Genomic DNA, 9919 nt, shown 5'->3' with positions numbered 1-9919 from the left:
TCGTGTTTATATTTTATCTCAGAACACGAACTGAAAACATTTGAATCAAAACTTTTATGGCGTGGTTTATGTCCAAAAACGATTTGCAACTCGGGCGGTGGCCAGATGAGATCATTAAGAGAAGCTTGTCATTTCCTGTGCCCACACCCAATGATTAAGCAATTTCCTCATCGTTGCTTTATAAGCGGTTCGCCAGACAAAGTTTCTGCCAGACGGGATTTTCATTTTTACAACTGAGGCATGGACGATATTTCTTCCGATGAAGCCAACAGCCCACTACAGAGTTGGTAAGTTTGTGTATGCTTTTCTCTTTGAACGATGAAGCAAATGATTATTAATTAAATCATGATAATTCTGATATATATATATATATTTTTTCCCTGACAGGGCATTGGAAGAAATTGAGTTCACATATCACGACGTGGTTCATGAAATTAATACTCTTATTGAAGAGATCAATGATTTTAGAAGAGAATTGAAAGACATTTTCAATGAGTGGCATGAAGTCTTATCACGTCCTCTCATCTCGAAGGAATTAAACCAATGGTGAGACACGTGTGTGTGCCTCTCTCTCTGTCTGTCTTTCTACCTACCTCTCTCTGCTCTTATTGAAGAGGCCAATGATTTATAATGACTGGTCTCTGATCTCGAATGAATTAAACCAATGGTGAGGCACGTGTGTGTGTGTCTATGTGTGTGTGTATGTGTGTGTGTGTGTGCGTGTGTGTGTGTGTGTGTTGCTTTCCCTGTCTGTCTCTTCATCTATACCCTTGACTTATTTTTTTTTTTTTTCAGCACTATCGCACAACATCAGCTGTTGAAGCAATCTTGTACAACACATGATTTTCTGGAGGTAAATATTTCTGAATTATTATTAATATCACTCGTACAACACATGATTTTCTGGAGGTAAATATTTCTGAATTATTATTAATATCACTCTCTCTTTAGAATGTCGCCTTATGTTGGTTGCATCATTAGTTTGGACGTGGTTTTGTCAGTACACTGGAATTCATTTTATTGACCTTGAAAGGATGACAGGCTCCTGGTGTGTTAATTCAGTGGTCAACGAGGCTTATTCATATTACCATGTAATTATCTTTATAGAACCTAATTATTATCCACTTTTTGTTTCAAAACAGAATATGGTGTCTGAGTTTCGAAATCACAAGGCATCTGAAGAAGATTGCTGGGAAAGATTGTACATTCTCGCAAATGAATATTTAATATTTTCAATATTAATAAATTATATTTGTTTTGTTTACAATTACTTGATTCTGAATTACAAGAAAAGAATAAAAGAGATGTAAAGGGGAGGGTTGGGGGGGGGGGGAGGTGGTTAGGTGGGCACCCCCAATGACCCATCACCCCCTCATCCCATCCCTCCCCTCCCCATGTGTGTGTGTGGGGAAGGGTGGGGGGTGGGATGAGGGAGGTGGTGGGTCAAAGGTGGGGGCGCACAGGGGGGATGAGGGGGGATGGGGCTTGTGTGGGCGGGGCTTCGGTGGGGCTTGTGTGGGCGGGGTGTGTGTGGGAGGGGCTTGTGTGGGCGGGGTGTGTGTGTGTGGGTGGGGCTTGTGTGGGTGGGGCTTGTGTGGGCGGGGGTTTATGTGGGTGGAGCTTGTGTGGGAGGGGTTTATGTGTGTGGAGTTTTTGTGTGGAGCTTGTGTAGGCAGGGCTTATGTGGGAGGGGTTTATGTGGGCAGGGTTTATATGGGCAGGGGTTTATGTGGGTGGAGCTTGTGTGGGAGGGGTGAATGTGGATGAGGCTTATGTGGATAAATGGATGGGTGGAGAGATGGGGGGATGGGTGGATGAGTGGAGCTTGTGTGGATGGGTGGATAATTTTTTAATTAAATAAACATGTTGTGTGTGTGGGGAACTAATTAACTAATCACTAATTATGTGAATATGATGAATATGGGTGGAGCTTGTGTGGGGTTTGTGTGTGTGGAGCTTGTGTGGAGTTTTTGTGTGGAGGTTGTGTGGAGCTTGTGTGGGGTTTGTGTGGGGTTTGTGTGGGCGGGGCTTCGGTGGGAGGGGCGTGTGTGGGCGGAGTCAAAAAGGGGCGGAGTCAAAAATTTCAATTTATTGGAGCTTGTGGTGGGGTGTGTGGTGGGGTTTGTGTGGGGTTTGTGTGGGCGGGGCTTGTGTGGGCGGGGGCTTGTGTGGGTGGAGCCAAAAAGGGGCGGAGTCAAAAAATTTCAATTTATCTTTGTCTTTTGTAATTCCTGTGAATAAAATGAACCTAAAATCTCTTCCCCTTCCAAATCATATATCTTATAAGTCCAAGGAACCGTATCTATTACATCAACAATTTTAAAAAGCTCGTTGGTCCATCTTTTCGTATAACCTTTTTCAAAATGAGATTTCCACCTATATATTCTTACGATATCACCAACTTTGAACTTAGGTTTTCTGACATTAATCTCTTTTTCATATTTTAATTTTGTAAATGTTTCTGATGGCTTCATATTTGTTGACGTGTGAATCGTGTCATTGTACTTATCCACAATATCTTGAATAAAAGATGACCATTGTTGTGAACCGAGTTGTGTGAATTTTTTATATAGTCTCTCTTTTAAGGTACGATTAAAACGTTCAACAACAACTGCCTTCCCTTCATTAAAGGTACTGTATAATGTAATACTGTTATTTTTTAGAAAATTCATAAATGTCTTGTTATAAAACTCCCTACCCTCATCAGTCCACAATTTTTTAGGTTTTCTCTTACTTTTATTAAATATCTGTTGGAAGGCTAACATAAGAGTATTACCTGTTTTGTTTTTTAATGGTACAACCCACGCATATCTACTCCTCAAGTCAATAACGGTTAAAGCATACTTGTACCCCTTATCATTATTGAGTTCAATCAAATCAGCAGACCAGATATAATCAACTTCCTTGGAATAAACTTTCCTTCTCTGAAACTTTGTGAATATTGGTTTATGTAATTCATCAGCTAATTGCTCTTCAGTCTTAATGGCATCATTAGAGCCTATAAGTTTTTGAATTTCCAAGTCCAAGTTTCAATTTAGCACTAATCATCTTCTTCACGATGAACCTATCAACTTTTTCTCTCAAGGTTGGATTTTGTATCAGAGACAAATTATACAACATTTCTCTATCGGCTTCATGCTTTTCTTCCAACGTTGTGGTATTCCCATAATCAATATCGTGTCTCATGCACACTTCATCAACTCTATTGATTGGTTTACTCCAGGATTTAGGATTGTCTGCCTCATCTAATCTTTTATCCAAGTTTGTGCCTGGACCACAGAAAGAATACCCTGGAAGATGTAATTCCCCTGGTATTCCAGTAGTTGTAAATTTACTTCCTGATAAAAACTTTTGTATATCTCCTCCTAGTTTGTGTTGGGAGATAAATTGATTTTTTTTAACCACACACCGAACATATACCTTTTTGTATAACTCTGTTATTTTTACTTTTAATATATGAAATATTTTTAGTATTAGTTTTCTTTTTACATTTGAGACAATAACTCATTTATTTATGAGAAAAATTCCTGCAGAGTGCAAAAACCTTTTAGTTTCCAACATGCACATTTGAATCTTAATTTTTAAAACATAAAGAATCCTTAGAAATGCCTTCACTCTCTCCCCCATTTATTTAAGAAAAAAAATAAAAATGAAAAACTTGAATTAAAATACCTGTCTTCTCGATGTCAATAGTCTTGTCGAAAGTATTGTAAATAGACTTATCAATTCTTTGTTTTCCTCCTCGGTGGGTTGAGTTATTTTCTGTAATACCCCTAATCTTTTTTAATCTGTGTGGTTTCCATATTTTGATATTTATTTTGTCTCGCTCTTTGCTCCCTCTCCTCCTTCTCTTTCTTCTCCCTCTCCTCCCTCTCCTTCTCTTTCTTCACCCTCTCCTCCCTCTCTCTCTTCTCTCTCTCCTCCCTCTCTCTCTTCTCTCTTTCCTCCCTCTCTCTCTTCTCCCTCTCCTCCTTCTCTCTCTTCTCTTTTTCCTCCTTCTCTTTCTTCTCCCTCTTCTCCTTTTCCTCTTCTCCTTTTCCTCCTCTTCCCTCTCTTCTTCAACTCCTACCTCATCCCTTACTATCCTTGAATCGCTTACACCCCATAGAATATTATACATATATTCATCAGGATTTCTTGTTATTCCTGTATCCAAAATAATTTTTTTTACAACAGGAAACCAATAAAATTTCTTTTGAATTTCTAAAAGAGCCTTACCTTTTCTTAACTTTATAATTTTTTCATTATTTAACATTCTAATTAAATCTAAAGTTGTCGGTTTATCAACATCAGCATAATGCCAATCTTTTATTGAAAATACCTCATTCTTATGTTGTAGAACATATTTATTAAAATACCGAATACCCTTTTCTTGAAGGTATGCTTGGACACAGAAATGATAATTTTCTTGAAGCCTTCTTGCTGTCATTTATGTATTAGAAATATATGTTAGAACAATATTATGGCACGAAACACCTCCCCATCTTCCCATAGTTAAATCATTTTGTATTTCCTTACTTATTATATATAATCCTGTTTTTTCTGTTTTCATGAGATAAACAAGGGCATAACCATTATTATATTTACCCTTATTAAATTCTTTTATTTGTTGTTTACTAATCGTAGCCCCACAAAACTCATTCTCGATACCAAGTGGATAATATTCTTCCTTACGAGACTGATTTAATTGTTCCAGGTCTTCGAGGTTAATTTTAAATGACCAATTATACCCTAAATCATTCATATCATACCCCCATTGTTCTATTCTCATACAAACGATACGCCCTTCTTTATAAAAATTTATTTTAATTCGAACTGTGAATTCTGTATGACCTGGAGATAATATCAACACTTCTGTATCTTTGGAATACACGGCTGTTTTATTTAAGGATATATATTGTGATAAATCGCTTAATCTCACCAAGTCATTCGCGTCAGTCGGGCTTGGATAATTTTTTAATTTATAAGCATTTTTCATGTTAATATTTTTGGTTATATTATATTTATGTCGTTCAGCCTGTGCCTTTGTGTAATAATTTGATAAATCAATATCCAGTTCTTGAGATACACCAAAGATAGAACCATCTTTACCAACATAAGTCATTTATATTAGATTAAAAATAATATCATAAAATTTTTTATTTTTGTTGAGTTGAAATAACACATATAGGCATAATTGGCCACAACACTTGGAATTTAATTCTTGGACTTGAAATGTTTGATAAACACCATTCTGTAAGAATTTTATGACTTCAACAGGTGGTGGAAGACCAAAACTATCAAAATAATATTTGTCTTGACTATTAAAAATACAAACCCAATGAGAACCGTTCCCATTATTATCTTCTAAGTTCATAATAATATTCTTTGTATGTTTCGGCACATTTGTTAATTCATCTCTCATACAAATAACCACATTATGAATTTTTAATTTCTTACAATATTTGACAAGTTGTAAATTTGATGTTGTATTCTTTCCAAATTCTTTCAACCACTCATCAATGCTCATTTATTTATTAGAAAGATATAATCCATTACCTCTTTTCGTTAATTTTACACCTGCTTGTGCTATAGAAGAAAGCATATCTCCAACTAGCAATCTCACTTTATCAGGCAGACCTTCAAGTTTTTCAGCAAAATCGACAATTACACCACTTCCACTAATTTGTTTCTCCAACTCTTTGTTATGTCTTTCCAATTCTTTTTGAGCCTGGAGTTGAGCCTTCCTTTCGTTGGCAGTTTTCACCGCTGTTGAAATACCACCCGTCAATGCTCCAACCGCACTTAAACCAGCAAATAAAGGAATTAGAAATGGGAGAAATCCTCCACTCGTCTCTCTTATTGAATATTTTTTCAACATTGGTTTTGTCATTTTAATTTTAAGTGAGCCAGTGTCATTCAAGATTTTAACCTGTTCTCTTGTGAGAAAAACATCAATTCTTACTGCTCCTTTTCTCTGAATTGTATTAACGTTAATCGTACAAGGCTTTTGATTTTGAACACAAGATGATAGTTTATGAAGATTGATTTGATTAACATATACCCCAGTTGGTACTTTGCCACTCATTTATTTAACAAAAAATTATGTGAGACTAATCATCACACCATTATCTGTATTAATCTGCAATTCTGTTTCTTCCAAAAGCAAACAATATGTATCAACTTCTTCACTCTCTCCTCTTTCAATGTATAGGGAAGTATCCACTCGATTAGACTTTATAGTTTCCTTTTGAGCGCTCAGGTCAAACGCATAGATTGTATACAAACTTTTAAATGCTGTCATATCCAAAATAGGTTCTTTATTTCCATTACTTTCACACACCTTTTGGTAAGACTTGTATGCTTCAGCAAAATCATTTTTTTCCCAATTAATTTCCAATCTATCTCGTGGGTAAAATGTTCCATCTAGAGAAACGCGAAGTTGTTTCACCTTAGCATTATCACTCAATGCATTATTCTTATCAGTCGCAGTATCACCATCTGGCTTTTTAAAAATGATCCACAGATATCGTGGCTTTCCTTCCAGAACACCCAAATTCCACGTGTAAGTAGTTTGATTGAGTTTAACGTGTTGACATCTTCTTTTGAGGTATGATACACTGAGTGGTTTCTTTGAGTTAAGTCTTCGATTCAACATCTCTTCTGTTTTAAGATTAGGAGTATATTCACTGATATACCAACTCATTTCCTCAATTACAAATTTATTCTGATCACCAAAAGCACTACCAACACCAAAAAGCAATCGATTTTCATTATCATTCCTTTGTAGTTGAAATCTAATTTTGAGGCCATACAGAACTTTATCATGATCACAAAATCCAAATATACCTTTAAGAGGAACTGCCACAGTAAAACTATTTTCTGCTTTTGTATCATCATTATACATTCCTTTCCTTTGAGTATACCCAGGGTCTGTGTTTGTTCCCGTTGACATATCAGGAATAAAACCTTCGACAGACCCCTTTCCCATTCTATCACTGAATGTATAGAGTGTAAATTTTATCATTTCAGATACAGCAGAGACATAATCAACCGCTTCAACTTCTTGTGTTCCAATATACAAACGCACACTATCAAACATTTTCCAGAAGAAATCATTTACAAGTGTAGCGTTTGTGTTATTCCCAGCCTTAGTGAATTTAAATTTACACAACAAGAAACTTTCGGAGAGATTCAAATAGGTTTGTTGATTATTTATTTCAAAACTTTTTGTACCATTCGTATTCCAGTCTGTTCCAGTTATTGCATTTACCTTGAAGTAATCTTCTTTTTTAGTGGAGTTTGAGATAATAATAGTATCATCCAAATCATAGATACTATCAATTGCTTCCATACTTGTATTTATTTAGGAAAAAAAGATGTTAAAACTTTTGAAACCCTGATCCAAGTATTTGAATTATTTTCTGTCGTTCTTGGGGGACAACTGAGTTTTGCCTTTCTTAATTTCTTTTATTGCTTGTAATTTATGAGATTCCTTCTGGGCATCTTTTATACTCTTTACAGCACCTGCAACATTTCCCACAGCAGAAGCAGTTGAACCAATTAGATCTTTATGTTTAAGAATAGTTGAACCAATACCCATGAGAGTATCAATTATCCCATCTCCTCTAAATTGATGCCCAACACCCCTTTGTCTCTTAGGTTTATAGTATCCTCTACCAAGATACATACCTTCACCCTTGTAGTATGGGGAAAGGAACATCCCATCCCCTGTAATTATTTTATATTTTCCCAACTCGTGTTTCCTCACAATAACCATCGTATTTATTTATTGGAAAACTTCACGTAGGTGAATTCTGATAGATATAACTTCTCCATTAAAAGAAATCACACGATTATCTTGGTCGGTTATCCTAAAATTTACTCTGTGTATGGTTTTCCTGACACAGGGAGATAAACCAAATTTTTAGGTTCCATATTGAATTTATAACCAATTGGGGTTGAGTATGCGCTGAATGAAAATATTGTATTTGTTTTTTTTCCATCATTATAAGCACCATCAATCAAATCACAGTGAATTAACACTGAATTTATTCCTGAGGATATTTGAATGACATTATCACTGTAAAACGTCCCATTAGTTTCAATCTTTTTGAGGAGAAACCCAATAACTCTCTGAATGAATTATCAATTGTGAAATCAACCTTGTAGTTATTTTTAACTTTAATCGTTGATTTTGAAGTATGTTTTTGAATGTTTATAACAATATTTTTTGGTTCATCACCCTGTTCTTTCATAAGACGAGCAATTTCGGAAGATATTTGAGAAATCTCATATGCTCCGGGTGAGACTGTTATCGTTTTGTATCCACTTCCTGGATTATAACTAAACTTGTCATTTTTCTCGGTTATATTAAATAAGGTATTATAAGTTTCCATAGACAATAAAGATGCCTCATATTCTTTTGTTGTGTCAAGTTGTAGTGGGTATGGGAATGAAGATGTGTGGTCGCTTGTTGTGAAATTGAAACTAAGGATTGTGCTTCTCATCTTATTTAATATGAGATAAAATGTCTTTATATTGATATTTATTAATTATTTTCATGTTCATCAACTGGTCTAAAATGGCTGATGCTTCATTAAAACAATTGTTATTTCCAGCCTTCTTACTGCCTAACAACAATAACAGTCTATTAACTAATTGCGATGGGTCATTTGGAAGAAAACTAACACCTGAACCAAGGATACTTAAAGCCTGAATAATGTGTTTCTCCTTCTCATTCTTCCTACTTTTACCAGAAAGAATAACCTTATAATTTAGAGTGTTCAGCAGATCAATATATACTCTATCATCATTATTTTCCATATCCAATGGTTTATCAATATACTTTGATTCATCCCTCACAGTTGAACCTTGTCTTCCATCTTTTGTGAGAAGAAACATTAATCTTGGAGTTAGTTTAACAGGGGGTTGAGCAGAACCCAAGAACCTTAATTCATCATTAAATATCAATACCTTTTCTTGAACAAGATGAAATATTGCTGATTGTTCTGTTGGAATGAGTCCTGCTTTTGTTTTTGAATCCGCTGAATATTCATTGTTTTGAAGAGCATTCACAATATAATCAGGGGGTCGATTAATCTCTTCCAGTTGTTGAAATAAACCTTCATCATCATATTCTAATTCTCCTAAATGCTCTAATTCTTCCTCCGTCATTTGACTGAAATCTTTTAACATTTGAAGTTTTTTAGGAGTATATTCTACCGTGGGAAATGTGGAAACATCTTTCATTTTTCCTTGGGAAGTTTTTAAAAGTGGTTTAAAAATTTCTCTTGTTTTCTTTCAAATGCTTCTTCGCCCGTTAGTTTCTGTCTGCGTTTCTTCTTTATGTCTTCCTGCTGTTTTACAACTTTTGAAACCAACTCTTGATGTTCCCTAAATCTTCTTGCTCTTTCTTTCGCATCCATTTATTTATTGAAAAATATCATTTAATATCTCATCTTGTTTCACAACAATATATTTATATTTTTCAGTCGTGTGTTTCATGTAATCCCCAAATTCCTTTTTACTACATAATGTAGAACAATTGTCTCTCCAAAAATTGTTTATATCTATTGAATTTAACTTGAATAAAATAAAAGTATTAGCATTGTTTCTGATGGAACGACGAGGAAGCTGAAAGTACGATTGACTAAGATAAATACAATTACAAGAAGAATGTCTCCCTCTTGTGTAGTAGCTGTCCATTACCGTTTGGTTTCTCTCATTAACACAATCATCAAAGATAACGAGGTTCTTTTTGGATTTATCCAAATCTTGGGGAGACGGTATATCATCCGTATTATCACTCAGAATACAAGTTATCGGTTTTGATTTCTTTTTACATCTCTGTGTATCACAAAATAGTTGTATTATATCTTCAATGTTAAAATCATTTAGGTTTTTTTGAAGTTTAAATAAACCGATTATATCTTCTTTT

General features: G+C 35.1%; 1 long non-coding RNA gene across 1 annotated transcript in view; it reads left to right on the top strand.

Moving 5' to 3' along the window:
* Nucleotides 1-1311, top strand: part of LOC147006889 (uncharacterized) — a 2277-nt gene extending 966 nt beyond the window's left edge. The window contains exons 1-3 of the long non-coding RNA XR_015054540.1: nt 1-546; nt 796-853; nt 1143-1311. The exon at nt 1-546 is cut by the window's left edge and continues 966 nt beyond it. This is a non-coding gene — a long non-coding RNA (uncharacterized LOC147006889). The remainder of the gene's footprint in view (nt 547-795; nt 854-1142) is intronic.
* Nucleotides 1312-9919: the final 8608 nt, after the last annotated feature.

This window comes from Eptatretus burgeri, unplaced genomic scaffold (genome assembly GCF_056783735.1).
Source record: "Eptatretus burgeri isolate ZD-2024b unplaced genomic scaffold, Ebu_testis_v1 Ebu_testis_scaffold_1248, whole genome shotgun sequence".
Taxonomy (NCBI): domain Eukaryota; kingdom Metazoa; phylum Chordata; class Myxini; order Myxiniformes; family Myxinidae; genus Eptatretus; species Eptatretus burgeri.
Note: the sequence above shows the minus strand (reverse complement) of the source record. Positions and strands in the feature narration are given on the sequence as shown.